Genomic DNA, 16,099 nt, shown 5'->3' with positions numbered 1-16,099 from the left:
CTATATACACAAATGTGCATGTAATTATGTAAAACATGGACACGGAATTAAGAGGCCATCGGCAATAAGCAAATGAATAACAACTACAACAACCACCAGAGGACAGCAGGAGACAGAGTTACAGAGGTAACAGCAAACAGGAGATAAGTGGGATGGAAAGGACGGAGAATAAAGATGAGTTTTGAGCCTATAGTCTCAAAAGCAGAGATGAAGGGCACTCCTTTTGTGTTAAGCTGTAGCCAATTTCACAAACGTGGTGCAGCAGCTGCAAAGGTCTGTCACCGTTTTGTTTGAGGCCTGACCTTAGGACATGTAAGAGATTTATGCCAGTAAATCTGAGAGACCTGGGAGCTGAACATAAACAAACGACACTAGTGATATAAACTGGGGTCTGTCCATTACAAGCCTTAAAAGCAATCAGTAAACTCTTAAGCTGAAACTGGACAGGAAGTTGGGCCAGGACTAGAGTGTAGTACACATACTGTACATGTGTTTCATATATGTGGATCCCCTTGTATTAGATTCATGTTTCAGCTGAGAAAGAATACCATAAAAAGATAAAGGTGAGTGGTATATTTACAGTAGACGAGGCCTTATAATTAATAGATTTCATTCAAGATATGGATTTTTTTTTAATTGATCCTGTTTGCTGTGTGGACAAAGTGTGTTTGTGTTTTTTGTTTGTGACTCTATCCAAAATACAAAGGATTTGTTTAAACCTCTTCACTGGGGCACTAAGTCTCAGCAATAAGTCTGAGGTACACCTTGGCTCCAAAGGGTATGTGAAGTCTTTCGAAAGGAAAGCTGTACCCCGAGAGATCGCACACACCAAATGATCCAGTGCAGAGATATGATTTCTGGTACAAAGGAACCAATTCTGACAAAGAAGAGTTTGAAAAGACAAACACAAAATGAAGAACTGCAGAATGAGCATAAAGACAGGGAATAAAAATACAATCAACCAGAGGAGAATGTAGCAAAAATCTAATAAAGAAAATTAAATTTAATAAAGAAAAGAGAATAATTTGGTACAACTATAAATACCTGAAAGAAGAGAAGAAAAAAGAAACCATAAAAAATTGGAGGGTGAGGAAGAGCAAAAAGCAGAAAAAGAGGGAAAAAGACTGATGAGAAATGTCTGAAAAGATATTTCATGACCTTCAGTGAGATATCATATGGTATATATCAGTATAGGCTGACTTGCTATTGGCTCTTCCTGTATAAATCAGCTGTTAATTAAAAGACTTTTCTCTTTGTGCTTTGATATGAAAAACAAAAACCAAAAACAACCCTTCTTGATGTTAGATAGTTGTGGAAGGCATTTTAGTACAGTAACCTGTCATGTTCAAGAAACCAGTTTGAAATGATTTGAGCTTTGTGACGTGGGTAGACTGTAATTATCAAAGGATAGACATCATCAGCAACAGTACTCAGGTAGCCTGTGACATTTTAACAATGCTCAGTTGACACAGGGAGGCTAAAGGTGTGCCAAGAACGTAGTTCTAATCTTATGTATCTATCCACTTCTGTCGTCCCGTTTTGGTGAGCCTGTGTGAACTATAGCCTTAATTTCCAGGAGTGGCAGCTGGTGTGGTCTTCCGCTGCTGTAGCTTCAAGATTCTACATGTTGCACATTCAGAGATGCTCTTCTGCATACCTTAGTTGTAAAGAGGGATTATTAAATTTACTGTTTCCATTCTGTCACCTCGAAGCAGTCAGCCCGTTCTCTTCAGGCCTCATTTTTACACAGGAAACTGCTGTTTATTGGATATATATTTTAGGACCATTATCTATAAACCCTAGAGATGGTTCTGTTGGGAAATCTCAATAGATCAGCAGTTTCTTAAATATTCTGACCAGACCTTCTGACATCAACAACCATGCCACAATCAAAGTCACTTGAAAATGACTTTTGTTCAGTTGATGCTCAGTTTAACTTCAGCAGGCTGTCCTGAGGATGTGTACTGGTCTTAAGTGACTTGGGGTCCTGCTTTGTGATTGGCTGATTAGGTTTTTCCATGATGAGTAGCTGAACATATGTACCTGATAAAGATGTAGGTGAGTGCATGCCAATATGATTGCACAAGTTAGCAGTTAAGTTATTTGGCATTTCTATTTTATATGAATTTTCTAGCAATAATGCTATTATTAGCACCTTAGCTGTAACCTGGGTAAGCTATATAAATCTGACAATAGTTAGCTTGTACAGCTGGTAAAGTAACCTATAAAAACAGCTAGCTAAGCTACCACCTAGCTCAACCACAGGAGTTCAGATTATCAGTATTTTATATGTTGGTATTTTCTACAGCTGTGTAAAAAAGCTAGCAATTAAACTGTGATACAAGACGAGCTAATGTTACAGAACATTAGCCAGGAGAAAAATGATTATAGAAAACACCTTTGCTGTAGTAGTCCACCATAAAGTCCCACATAAATCACTATACTGGTGCATGTAATGCAGGCTACTGTGCACCCCAGCTGGTAGGAAATGACTTTGATAAGGCAGAGCTCATAAGTTTCATACATTCAAACTTTGGCCACTTTGCTCTGTATAAGGGACACACTGTTGACTTTCTCTAATATTCAGCATCCATATTTCTGATAAATGTAAGTATACGTTAAAACAAACTGTAGATTATTTATGTGCAGGGCAACCTGCCTGTGACAAATAAAGCTTTGATTGATTGATTGATTGATTGATGCGTTTTTGATCTTTTGAAGTGTTTAAAGTTGTTGTATTAAGCTTGCATGTAGAGTATTTCTGCAGTGCTCAGTGATCATAGAATGAGGGTCTTGTAAAATGTAACATTTAAATGTTTTGTTGTGGTATATTTATTGTATTTTTTAAGTTCAACGATTTTTTTAAGCTATTAGATTTCTTGCAGTGCTGTGCAAAAGTCTCAAGCCACCCCTCATTCCTTTATACTTCTATAGGAAAATTGGAAACCGATCCTGTGATTTATTTTGAAAGTGAATATTTGGTGTGACCACCTTTATTCTTTAATACAGCTTGAAGTAGACTTCAGGTATAGTTTATAGGTTTTTTGGAGAAGGACATTCAAAGCTGTTCTTTGCATACTGGCTGACTTTTATCATGTCTTCTGTCACGATGTTCATACATTGCTTCAGTCATGTTCTTGGAAGACAAATCCATGACTGACTGCATCCCACTGTGTTTTTCTATCTATGTGTACTTTTACTTCATTGGCAGCATGTTTGGGATCATCGCCAGTGTGTCTGATGGTTGATTCATGCAATACTTTGACCTGTGAAAATCGTCAGGTCTGAAATGTCCGAAGGAAACCTGGAGAACTACTGCTCGAGACCACTATGGCAAATGGACTGGTATTTATATGGCATTTTAAAAAATGGAATTCAAAACACTTTTTACTACAAGTTTCATTCAGCATATCACCCATGTGTTTGGTAGAATGAGGTGCTTTTGTATTAAAATAAATGACATTGAAGGCACAGAAAATATCACATGAATTGGAAATTGTTAAACCTGTCAAATCCATTTAGATGTCTCTTAAGGTCGGATGTTAAAACACAAGCAGAAGGAGGATCTGATGATCAGTGATTACTATTCTAGATTTAGCTTGTGGTTCTGTTTTTCAGGATTTTGAGCCTAAGGTAGCAGAACAAGAAGGGCTATTGATGAACCCTCACCACACAGACTATAATGTTATTCCCTACCCCAAGACGGGCTAAGAACAACTAAACTAAGAGCAAAACTCTGAAAGTTGGTGCATTTAGAAAAAAGCAGAACAGAGATGAACTGAGTTCAATAAACCTGAGCTTTACAGTATGCTCATTAGGGTTAGGTAAGCTTTTCTGGAAGATGTCGAGTTTGGTGGTTTATAAGAATTATTTGGTGTGTGTGTTTGTAAGTGTGTGCAAGCGTAGGAGGTGTCTACTGATGACACCAAAGGATTAGTGGAACAGGGGGGTCGGCTTTGTTTGACACAATCTTCTGAGCATCCCGATGTGTTTGTTTACTCTGATCAGTGTTTGTGTTGTGCACGCATCTGTCGTGTGTTTCTGTCAGCCTCCTATCCGTCTACTTGACTACGTCTGTGACTGTGTTTGAAGCCAAATTCTGTAACAATGGCTCCGCCTTCCAGGCTGTCTTACTGTACCGTCTGACATCCATGTTCACCATCTTCCTGCCCGGTCAGCCGTGACCCCGCATGAGCCAGACGCCCAGACAGCAGGACCTGTGCATGTTTCTGCTGTGCGTGTTGGAGGGAAACAGTGCCCCAGATAGCAGCGTGCATGTGTAAATGTTTATCACTCGACATGTCAGTGCATTGTGTGTTTGTGTGCGTGTGTGTCAATGACCCAGAGAGACAGCAGGGCCAAGAAATGACTTAAATGGCCACAGCTGCATTTCCATGGCAACAGGGTGTTTTAATAGAGGAACATTATGGGCTAGAGCGCAGGGTAATGACCGCTTTGGCTGTCGGAATGCCTTGATCTTATCACCATGGCAAGAGGGGATGCTCCCACTTTCTGATGGTCTAATAGCCCCGGCTCTAATAGACAGGCAGACTGGGCCACTGGGGTCACCCGGAAACACAGACCTTCCCAAAACACTCACAAACCAGTAATGCTGCTTGACTTTGGCCGTCATTTGTTCTATATCTGGTTTAAGCGTCTACCTATTACAACGCTGTCTTCCTGAGAAATAGGCTGCATTTTGCAAGCGTATTTGTGATGGAAATGTAATCAAAAGGCGTTTCTTCCAGCAGACGAGAGGACGAAACAAGGGGATGGATGAGGAGAGAGCAGGAGATAAGAGCTTTGCTGAAAACCTGTTTGTAGAAGAATGTCCTGTCACTGTTTTGGCACACACACACACACAAACACACTCATACTTGCTAACCCTCCCGAATCTCACACAGCTCGGCCGAGTATATACACGGACAAATCCTATAAGTCCATTTGAATACCACGACGGTCGTCTTCTAATCTGTTTGTTTGAAGCTTGTGATGAATCTACAGTTTTTCAGCGGACCCAGCACAGGCCTAATATCCACACTTATTTGTTCATGTTAAGGGTTGAGTTATTTCTCCACACAATTGGTTGGATGCCAGCAATGGAGTGTGTGTGTGTGTGTGTGTGTGTGTGTGTGTGTGTGTGTGTGTGTGTGTGTGTGTGTGTGAGAGAGAGAGAGAATGTGGCTCTTTATCTCACTCAATGAGTGAGTGGAGGTTGGTTGTAAGGCCATCTGTCCCTCTCAGACACCTAATCTGTCTCTGTCACTGTGCGCACACACACTTAAATGCTTGTACGTACCTATACAAATGAAATATCCTCTGCAGTGATGCTGCCTTATTAGATGCACCATCGCTGGACTATATGGTGCTACTCAGACCATAAATGACTATACAAACTAACACAAGTAAGCAGTTTTTCATTTGAATTTTGTTGTAATCAAATGAAAGTCTCTGTCCTTCATACTCTCAGACAGACGGTGCTCAGGGTGAGAGCTGTGCTTCTGCTGAAGTGTCCCATTGAGTTTGGTGAAGTGGACTTATCTCCTACCATCCCCTCTCGCATCACACTCACTACTGGATCCAGACAGGGCTGAGTGCCACACTGATCCTGCCCTCCTCACACCAGAGAGGCCTCTTTCTTCTGGGCTCGGTCCCACACTCAGACCCCCTCAACCTACCGCCGTCCTTACAGTTGTCGGAGTGCTGCATATCGCTAAAGGTAATGACCGTGTGTGTGTGTGTGAGGACTGGACAGTCGATGGTTGTGATAATGATGTCTGGAGATGCCAGATGATACTGTTTTTTTTCCTGACATGACAGTATACACACAGGGCCTGAGAGAGGCATGAAGGATCCTTGGTGCTATAGAAACTGGCCTTAGCAATCTATGCAGACTTTAGCAGATAACATTTATCAGACTCTCTGAACACGGTCTGCTCTAAGATTCCCAACCAGGCCTCCAGTGCTTTCTTCTTGGGTAATTGCACACGTGGCATGCAGATTCCACTCATATTTGCAAAACAGGGTACATATCGCACCCACAACATTTATAATAGATTCATGGATTGATTCATTTACACCAATTTTGCATTTTGGATTTTCATATTAATCACATAATAGGATTTGGATGTGCTGTGTCTGTGATTTTATTGGCCCCTTTCTTCTTACATATTGAGAAAGAGAAAGGGAAAGAGATTCAGTCAGTTCTAAAACCATCATATCCTACAGAAAATATGTGGCTCAAACAGATTTGATAACATACAGTAAATGCCACAAAAATGCTCTTTATGCCATCCAGGATCCCTCTGATCTCTAATTTGTAAAATAAAATGTCAATCTTAAGAAAATAGAGGTCATATAAAGACTTGTAATGTACTTTCCTTTTAATCTTCCTCACTCTTGACTTGGTCTCCCTCTTTTCTTCCTGTCTAGCAGTTCCATCTTCAACATCCTTGACTAATATACCCACTATCCCTGTTCTGCCCATATCCAAACCATCTCAGCTTTAACTTTCTCTCTTTGTCTGCAAACTGCTCAATCCTTTCCATTTGGGTCACTCCCAATAGAAATTTTAGCATTTTCAGCTCAGGCTCATGTCCTTTTGTTGGTGCCAATATCTCCAAAGTACGTAATTGAAGATCTCAGTACCTTCTGTCCTTGTGTCACAAATCCCCTCTGATACTTGTCTCCACTATTTCCACCCTGTCTGTCTCTCATTTTTACCTTTCTTGCGCTCTGTCCATTGACCCCAGGAAATGAAACTCATCCACCTTCACTTCCTCTGTTCTTTCCGTCTTCACTCTCTCTCACCTGCTCCCTAATCTGACTACAGTTCATAATGTCATCTGCAAACATCACAGTCCAAGGATGCTCTTGCCTGACCTCATCTGTCACCATGTCAAACAAGGTGGGGCTCTGATCAGATCACTGATGTAATCCCACCCCCACCTTGAACCCATCTGTCACTCCTACTGCATACATCACCCCTGTCTCTCTGTCCTCATACATGTCCTGCACATACTTCTGTCCCACTCCTGGCAGTACCACAGCTCCTCTTTTGGCTCCCTATTATATGCTTTCTCTAGATCCACAAAGACAGAGTGCGACTCCTCCTTACCTTCTTTGTACGTCTCCATAAACACTCTCAAAGCAAGCATCACATCTCTTGTGCTATTTCTCAGCATGAAGCCACACTGCTACACGCTGATCGTCTGATTCATCGTCACCTCTCTCCCTAACTACCACTAAACTTTTCCTCCAGGAAATGTTTCTCAGGCTTCCTCTCACTCAGAGATTGTGTTAAACAACCTGGTTATTTAACCTAAGCATGAAAAATATTCTTACAAACAGCAGTGCGGGAGGTCCTTGCTCACAGGACAGACAAAAATAGCTGTTTGAAATACTGCAACTGTCCACCTTCACTCACCCCCCACACGCACACAGACTACAGTATATACAAACACTAAACCTCACATGTCAAATTAAACAAAGAAGATAAAAACTACTAAATTTAATAACAAATGCTATTTAATCTCATGACTTAATTTGTGTAAATCTCCACATGTGAAAAAGCTAACCTGGTTATAGAGAGTCAGGAAGTTACACAGCCCAGACAAAACAGCCTGGTTCCATGTAACCAAAGCAAGTTGTGTGTGCACAGTTTAGACAAACATGATAGTGCTGTCGAAACATGAAAAAATATTTTATTATTTGGTTAAAAAAAAGATTGTTAGTAATGTAGTCTGCTGTCAAATGTTGCTTAAGAATATAAATAAGCTGAGACAGGTTGTCGAACTGAAGAAGATTTGATCCGTCCATACACTTACTGACCTCTTTATTAGGTACAGCTTCGGGGTGGACGGCCTTTTGGCTTCAGAACCGTCTTGATTCTTCTTCGCATAGATTCAACAGGGTGCTGATTTTGGTCCACATTGACATAACAGCATCAAGCAGTTGCTGCAAACTTGTCAGCTGGTCATCCATGATGCAAACTCCAATTTAACCTCATCTCAAAAGTGCTGTTTTGGACAGTCACCAGCTCTCAGTTCAATAACTCAGTGTCCTGAACTCACTGACATGTTCAACAAACCAGTGTGAGATTATTTGAGCTTCTATCCTGCTAGAAGGAGTCATTAGAATTAGGTTCACTGTAGTCATATAGGGATAGACATAGTCAGGTAACATTACTCAGGTAGGCTTAAACAATGTTGGGGCCAAATTGTGGCAAGAAAACATCCCCTTATGGAATATCCCCCATGTGGTCTAGCCCAGGATCGATGTGCTGTTCATTCAGAGATGCTCTTTTCCATACTTTGGAAGTGGTTATTTGAGTTACTCTCGCCTTTTTATCGATTGAAAGTAGTCCATTCACCTCTGACCTCTGGCATCAACAAAGACTTTTCACCCAGAGAACTGCTGCTCACTTTTTTGGACCTCTCTGTAAACCCTAGAGTCAGGTAGAGATGGATAGAGATGTGAAAATCCCAGTAGATCAGCATTTTGTGAAATACTCAGACCAGCACATCTAGCACCAACAACAATTCAAAGTCACTTAAATCACTTTTCTTCCTAATTTTGACAGTGAGTTTGAACTTTAGCTTGTCATCTTGACCATGTCTTCATGCCTAAATGCGCTAAGTTGCTGCCATGTGGTTGGCTCATTAGATATTTGCATTAAAGACGGGTACCTAATGAAATCGGTATTAGCACTAACATCTGAAGCAGGAAGAGCTGCACCTACACCACACAACTGTTCTAACTTTGCTGCACAATATGCAGTTTTGCAGGTGTGTAGTGCTTTGTTAGCTCCCCATCAGCGCTGGTTCTAACTTTTCAGTCTTTGCTTGCTGCACAGGTTATGCAAACAGTGTCTGGTAGTGTTTCCCACCACTGAATGCAATTTTTCCACTCGCAGTCTTAAAACAAGTTTTAATGTTAAGACTAGTAACTTTGAAGTGGCTGGTTGGTGAGGTTTTATGAGTTTTAAACTATGCCATGCAAGCTATTTTAAGCCAAGAGACTAACTGAGTTTAGAAAATGCATATTAATTATACGGGCTTTAAGCATTTTGTTTTTCATCCAGCTCACAGCAAATTAGCATAGCTCCCAAAACATCCCACTGGTTTGGTTTTGGGGTTTTTTGAATAATGCTCAGATCGTATGTTGGAGCATGTCATTATTCAGAATGGATGAACATGGTTTCATGCCATAAACGTTAGTGTTTTGTTTTTATGATACATACAGAATGTTACTTTTAGGAAATTGTTTTTATGTCATTTTCATCCACATCTGAATTTAAAGAAACTATGCCTTGAATTAAATTATGTCTTTGAAGTAACCTGGCATTCTTTTCATTAAATCCAGTTGTAAGAAGCATTTACTCTATGCATAGTTAATTTATCAGTTTTTATTTTAAAGCATGGCTGCATGCCTCACTTTCTTCCTTCTGGTTGATTGTCTGGCACTGTATTTATTTGTCAAAATGCATTAGGCAATTTGTTGATTGACTGGCACTAGTAGTAGGAAATGTTAAGGTCTCACTCTCCCTTTCTCTGTTGAAACGATAGTGGTATATTGCAGCAGCTGGATATTCACATGGGGGGTAATTATACGTTCACATTCTCCCAAACATTTCAAAGGCAAAGCCCTCTCAACATCACCTTTCACTTATACTGTGCAGTGCCATCAGACTGCATGTCCTTGGTGCTGTTGTTGTATGCGTTTTGGCTCTCTGTGTGGTAAACAGCTGTTGGTGTGTGCTTTAGTGCCTGATAAACACATTAGACTGTTGTTTACTCTCCTCTAAACTATCCCAGTTCAAACACTTGATAGATTTGGATCTCTTAGCCAGTAATGAAGATGTGAGTGCGCTTTATCTTAGCATTGTACAAAATCACGCTACCCTCTCGTGTTTAACACGTGCATGCATAAAAGTCATGTGCAGTTAACATCTATGCCTCTATGTTGCCAGAATGGAAAACGTTTCTGATATGTCTCAAATAATTTTCCAGCTTGCAGCTTTCTTTACCGTAATATCGAGGCGTCCGTCATGCAGATGCCATAAATTCAATTCTATGACCCAGTTTTAGTGTTTGCATATAGCACATGTGTTTGAATCTGGTGATTTAGTGAACTTGCATGCTGCTGCACAGGTTTTGCAACTGTGGAACATATATGGAGGATAAGACGAAATGTTCTTTTAGATAATTTGTCAGTTGCATGTAACACTGTGGGCATGGGTCTGTGCATGAACAATGTATATACAACACATTCATAAGTTCCATGTGTTATGCATGATGTATACTAACTATAGTGCTGCTGGCTGCCCCTACACTCTCTGCACGAGAGGAACAGTTTTCCATTCTGAGATGGATCAAAACAATGTCAGTAGTTGGCTGTAGTTACTGGAGAGAGATGTAGACACAATGGAGTATTGCCAAAAGAAGGTGTGGTGTGCCCCTGGGTGCAATTTAAAATACCACCACTCTTTCAGGCACTGGGGCACCAGTCACAACACAAAGCTTCTATTTTCCACCTAAACCTTTATCTGCAATAATGCAGGTTGTTGCACTGCGTTATGATGTCATCTTTTCCACACTGCTTTAGTTTTGAGTTGTGTTTTTTTTTTAAATTTCCAAATAAACCACGAATGTTAATTTAGAACAACATTAAACTGATTCACTGTTTAGCAGTAAAACTACATCCTCTGATTTTCATTAATGTCAAATTATGAACAGTAACTTTAAAACCTCTCATCTGCTGCTGTGGTTCAGGATGAAATGCTAGATATATGAGATCAGGCTCCAGGTTTGGTCCGGCAGCATTAGGATTGAAGCTGGGTTAAGCTCGTGTGAAAGCTCTATTATACTTGATTGAATTATCTCCTTACACAGAGTGGGAGGCCAGAGCATAAACAAGTCACTCCGAACAGGCAGAGGGACAGATGAGTTTCCGTCAGTTGTTTTTGTTAGGCCAGCACTTTATTGTAAAACTGAAATGATATTGTTCCTGTGGCAGCTCTATGTAAATGTTTTGTGTGCAGTATTCCTCCATTTCATGCCGAGCGCTTGCTCTGTTTACCACTGTTTACTGAGCGATAGGGGCTACTGTACCGTGTCCTTGCTCCTGATCAACTGTCTCAATGTGGGTAGAAGGTGAAATCACGACAGGCGAAGCAGGGAGGCTTGCTGCTTCTGCAAATGGCTGTAGATGGAAAAGTAAAACAGACATGAAGCTAAAGATAATGTCAGGTTTCTGTAATTGTGTATATGGACCGACTTCTGTGCCAATGCAAATTTACAGAGCGTTTGGGGAAAGAACACTGGATAAATGTGCACCTCCGAACACAAACAACAGCCTCCCACATTCCACATGGAGAGTGTTTGTTTGTGCGGTCAGAGTTTGGGATCCGTCACATGGCTGAAACTGTGTGTGTCTTCAGTGGTTTGTGTTTTTGAAGGTGAGGACGATTGGAGACTGACAGAGGGATGTTGACTCCAGTGACTCGACACATCTACACCACTCTCAGCATCAACAAACACACAGTTGTGAACGTGTTTGAGTACAGGTATACACTCCAGTAGACGCTTTTACTTTCTTGCCACTTAACATTGTTATTGAGATCTTTTAAAACAGAGGTGTCCAACGTAAGGCCCAGGGGCCAGAATGGGCCCAGCAAAAAACTCCAATCTCAGCCAGCTGAACGACTTTGAAAAATGTCAAGGAGGGCATAAAGTTTGGATTTTAAACTGTATGTTTAATATGTTTTTCAGTCTTTCCTGCTGTTAAAGACCCACATGGACATTCATATTACACCAAAGTGATTAAGTAACATATAATCAATTAAATGAGGCGGAAAGTCATGTTTTTCCACTTTTGGCTATATAAATTTGTTTTTCACAATTCCACAGTAAAATAAATAAATAAATAGGAATTTTTCTGTGAATTAACAGAAACTTTTTATAATCACAGGACAGTAATTTCAGTCCTACTAACAAATGTTTCTCAGCTCAACCACGACATTGCACAGTAAAGCATTTCTTTATCATGTAGAACAGCTGGGATTATTGAAATTTCACTTCTTTTTATGAAAATTAGAAATCCCAGAGATTAAATGTGCAGTTAAACTACTTTACCTCAACAAAAAAGGGACTTTTACTAAGATCAGATTGGACGGTTTGTAACACTGGTAACACTAGATATTGTTCCCACTTCCAGAAGTCTGAGGAACAAGGATAGCTTTGTGGCACATCACATGCTAATTAGAAGCCGTGATTGTGTGTGCGCTCCAGGATCTATCTGTCAATGCCACTCAGGTAGCCATGCTATCACTGTTAGTGTCAGCATCAGTGTGAGTCAGCTGGTATCACTCATTGGTATCTGTATCTGTGAGGCCTACAGCCTGACCCTGTATCTCTCCCATTTCCCACACCTCTGTCTTGCTTGTGTATTGTCAGCCTAACCCCCAGATTTCCTGGTATGTTGGTGGAATTTCGGCTATTTTTCCAGGTCACTGTTGTTTGTGCCTTGCGAGGTGTGTCTGTAAATCCCCACACAGGGAGGGAGATAAACACACTCTCACTGTCACACACATATACAAACCTCGTCACATTGCGGCCCACACCTTGTACGGTGAAGAATTCACCGCGACTAACTCTCTAACTGTCTGACTCCGGCTCAGCACTGAGCTCTCGCCTGTGTATTCTTCAAGCCAACACTAAGCTTGACTTCTGGCCCAGCAGTCAGGAGTTAAATCACGAATATATTAGTGATGACAAATTGATGATGGACCAGGTCAAACAAGCTTTCTGCTCTGGAAAATTCCTTTAGGTCCACTGACATATGCTTGTATGCGTCAGTTGTTGGAGCAAATTGCAAAAGCAAGGGAAATATTGCATCTACAACAGTATGTGTGAATGAAAAAGTTTAGAGGAAAGTTTTTTTTGCCAGAATTGATTTGGCAAGCCTCTCAGACCAGTGTGTTGACTATAGTTTTGGCGTTGCACTGCTGTACCACAATGCTTTGCAGTCACTCAGCTACATGAGCGGCTGAGCAAAGGCAGCAGTTAGTGAAAAACTGGACAATTTGGGGGTTGGAGGGCAGTTGCAGTGGATCTCAGCAGATAAATCTTTAATGTCATAATCCCTTTTTCCACTTAAAGCACACATCAATTCATACTCGTGCTTTTTTCCTCCCTTTCTGTCTTTACACTCCTCAGGCAGGTCTCAGGAGGTCACGTAAATATTAGTTTGAGCTCCCTAACAAATCTGCACCTCCTGCTGCTCCCAAAGGCCCTCCAATCCAACAGTGTTTCTGCAAAGCTACACCGTGTAATACCTAATGGCTGACACCCACCACATCAAATAGAGGCAGAGCAAAAGAATAAAAGATGAGTGAAGGAGTTGACAAGAGTGAGCAGCTCACTGCAGGCCAGATTTAAATCCAGCAAAGCAGGTGTTCTCCTGAATAGCTTTACCTCATTGCTGGCCAGCCTGAGGAGAGCTTAGCTACATGAGCAAGCTCTTAATGTTTAGGAGGTGTCAACAGGCAGCAAATCGCTGCTGGTCATTCACAGTGCCAGAGCTTGTCTGTTAATACGCCTAAACTTTATGACCCCCGACCTTACTAGACTCACATTAAACCTGAAAACAGGTCCTTCTGGCCTTGAGGCGTAAACTCATCCCACTGCACACACACACAAACACTTGTATGTTGCGATGCATTGGTCATGATCGGTGAGTGACACAGTAGGAAGGACCGCCAACACGCTGAGGGTTTTACCAGACAGCTGATAGGGTAGTTCAGGGAGCAGTGATGGGGTGCTATACAAGCGTGCAGGTACGTACATGTGAATATGTGTGCAAAACAGATCGCATGGCCGACACCCAGACCACCCCCAAGGTGGATCTCCGGCTAGATTCCCACCAACAGGACGCCTGTATCGGAGGTGTTCGAGGGAGGGGGGAGGTGGATGGAGGGCGGTCAAAGAGATGTGCCACACGGGGCGGGTAATGATGATGAATTGTGAGGAGCATAGTTTGGCTCAGATTAGGATCTGCTGATAAACATGCCCGCCAGCTCTCTGGGTAACCTTATACATTTCTTTCTCTCCTAAATCTACCAGTTTAAGTCGGCGTCTTCCTCCCCACTGTCATTAAAATCTCTCTTCCAGTGTAAGCTTAAGTTCTGCCTATGTACCTCTAGCATGAGTGTTTGCGGATTTATATGTAACCGGAGTTCATTCTCTATTCTCAGAGTTGTTGTCATTTGGCTCCCAGAGCTCAGACGGACACGCATTACAGCCGGGGCATAAGGTTTATCAATCTTTTTAACTGTCAGTACTGAGACACAGGAGGAGTTTAGAGAGCAAGACAGAGAAAATATAGAGCAAGTGTTTAAAATGAAAAAACACTCAAAAATTTAGAAAATGTGAAAAAAAAACTGTAAAGAAAAAAGAGAGAGAGAGAAAAATCCAAAGACACTTACAGCAGCATTTTTCATTAAACCAGTTTGAAAGCTCTCCGCTTTTTAAAGAGAAAATGCAGAAAATTCAGCTCCATCTGAGCAGCGCTTGTACCTTGTGACTTTACCACAAAGCTCCTCTCAAAGCAGTGATCCAAGTCAGGCTACTTGGCCTTACGGGATTAACGGATAACTTTGATTTACTACAGCCTAGATTTTATGTTACAGCTTTGGCCATTGTTTGTATTGATTTTGATAATAGCCCACTAAGTTAATTGCTGAGAACTGGAAACATGGCAAGCGCTGCTACAACAGGGGAAAAGGGGGGGCTTCTTTATTTGGAAGTCAGAACACGCTGGCACACCTGTAATGTCAGTAATCGTGAAATAATTCCTCGCTGTACTGGAAAACCAACCACCTCCAAAAACTTTCCTCGAGATGAGCGGTGCAGTCTCTAAAATGTGACGGATCTTTGCAAAATTGTGTCCTACTTTTGGTTTGTTTACTTTGGCTATTCTGCATCTTACTGTTTGTGTTAGTTAAGCTACCCAATTAAAAAAAATCCTAAATGCAGCAGTTAATTTAGTGAGTAATCCTAACCTACTGTGCCAGTAACCAAACAGGAAAGGATCTAAGCTGACCAAGAAAATGATGTATCCTTTAAGCCCTCTGTGTTGTTTGATGCTTTATTTGTCCCCTCAGTTAGTACAGCCTCCCTCTTCTCTTCCTGCTGCCTGCCAGCAGCAAAGAGTAATGGTTTGCCTGTCATACTCTTGAACTGGAATGCTCCCAGCCTGGCATCTAGGACACAGATAGACTCTGCCACCGGACGCTGGCACTAGAATAGTCTCAGTGACTGGAATGGGTTGATAAAATTACCCTAAGGGACAATAAAGCTTATCTTATCTAATGATATTGGCCTCCCATGGCTATTAAAAGACCACTGTGGTCTCCAGACTACAGCCTGCAGATGCAGAGAGCCCAGAGATGATCGCTCCGGGCTGAGGAGAAGAACGGATGGTTTCTGAAACAGCTTCAGGTATTACAACTTGCATCAAAATATTGTAATAAGACAAACTTTAGCTGTGGTGAAGAAGCAGCAGTTTAAAGCTTTATCTGTCAGATCTTCCAAAAGCATACACATGCACACCACTTTTTGTTCTTGTATGTGATATCCCGTACATCTTATCGGGAGTCTCTGGACTCTCTAATATAACTGAGACTGAACTGGACAGAGAGTCTGGGGAGCTGAGGGGGCTGAAGCAAAGAAGATTGCTGGAAAAGTATTCCCTTTGATAAGCCGGCCAAGAAGCCTTTGATTAAATGTGGTCCCAGCAGGAGCCCACACTAGGTCCTCTGTGGCACAACCATGTCCAATCACCAGCTATCAACAGCCCCGGGTAATTACAGCCATCTAGTCATTAGCCTGGGACCCACCTGGAATTCCACATAGCGCAGGGTGGGATAGGGCCAGCAGGGGTTGGGGTTTAAGCTGGGCCTTTAATCAAACACTTCCCTCCCCTTGACTGATATCACACACCCTCCCCAACCCACACAGAATCAGCCTTTGTACTGACATAGATTGTATTATTAGTGCTCCTGTGTGTGTGTGTGTGTGTGTGTGTGTGTGTGTGTGTG

The 16,099-nt window shown here is 41.6% G+C and overlaps 1 long non-coding RNA gene across 3 annotated transcripts in view; it reads left to right on the top strand.

Annotated features, from left to right (window-relative positions):
• The window catches only part of LOC102301380, a 53,065-nt gene that overhangs the window by 6,838 nt on the left and 30,128 nt on the right, over positions 1 to 16,099 (top strand). For 2 of the 3 annotated variants that reach the window (XR_006055232.1, XR_006055231.1), the window contains exons 1-2: positions 1,833 to 2,058; positions 5,471 to 5,719. This is a non-coding gene — a long non-coding RNA (uncharacterized LOC102301380). Of the gene's footprint in view, positions 1 to 1,832; positions 2,059 to 5,470; positions 5,720 to 16,099 lie in introns of those variants that run through there. The other variant, XR_006055233.1, reaches the window with a different exon arrangement.

This window comes from Haplochromis burtoni, unplaced genomic scaffold (genome assembly GCF_018398535.1).
Source record: "Haplochromis burtoni strain Fernald_Lab_line unplaced genomic scaffold, NCSU_Asbu1 Contig_9, whole genome shotgun sequence".
Taxonomy (NCBI): Eukaryota; Metazoa; Chordata; class Actinopteri; order Cichliformes; family Cichlidae; genus Haplochromis; species Haplochromis burtoni.
The sequence above is the reverse complement of the archived record's forward strand: the minus strand, read 5'-3'. Positions and strand labels throughout refer to the sequence as shown.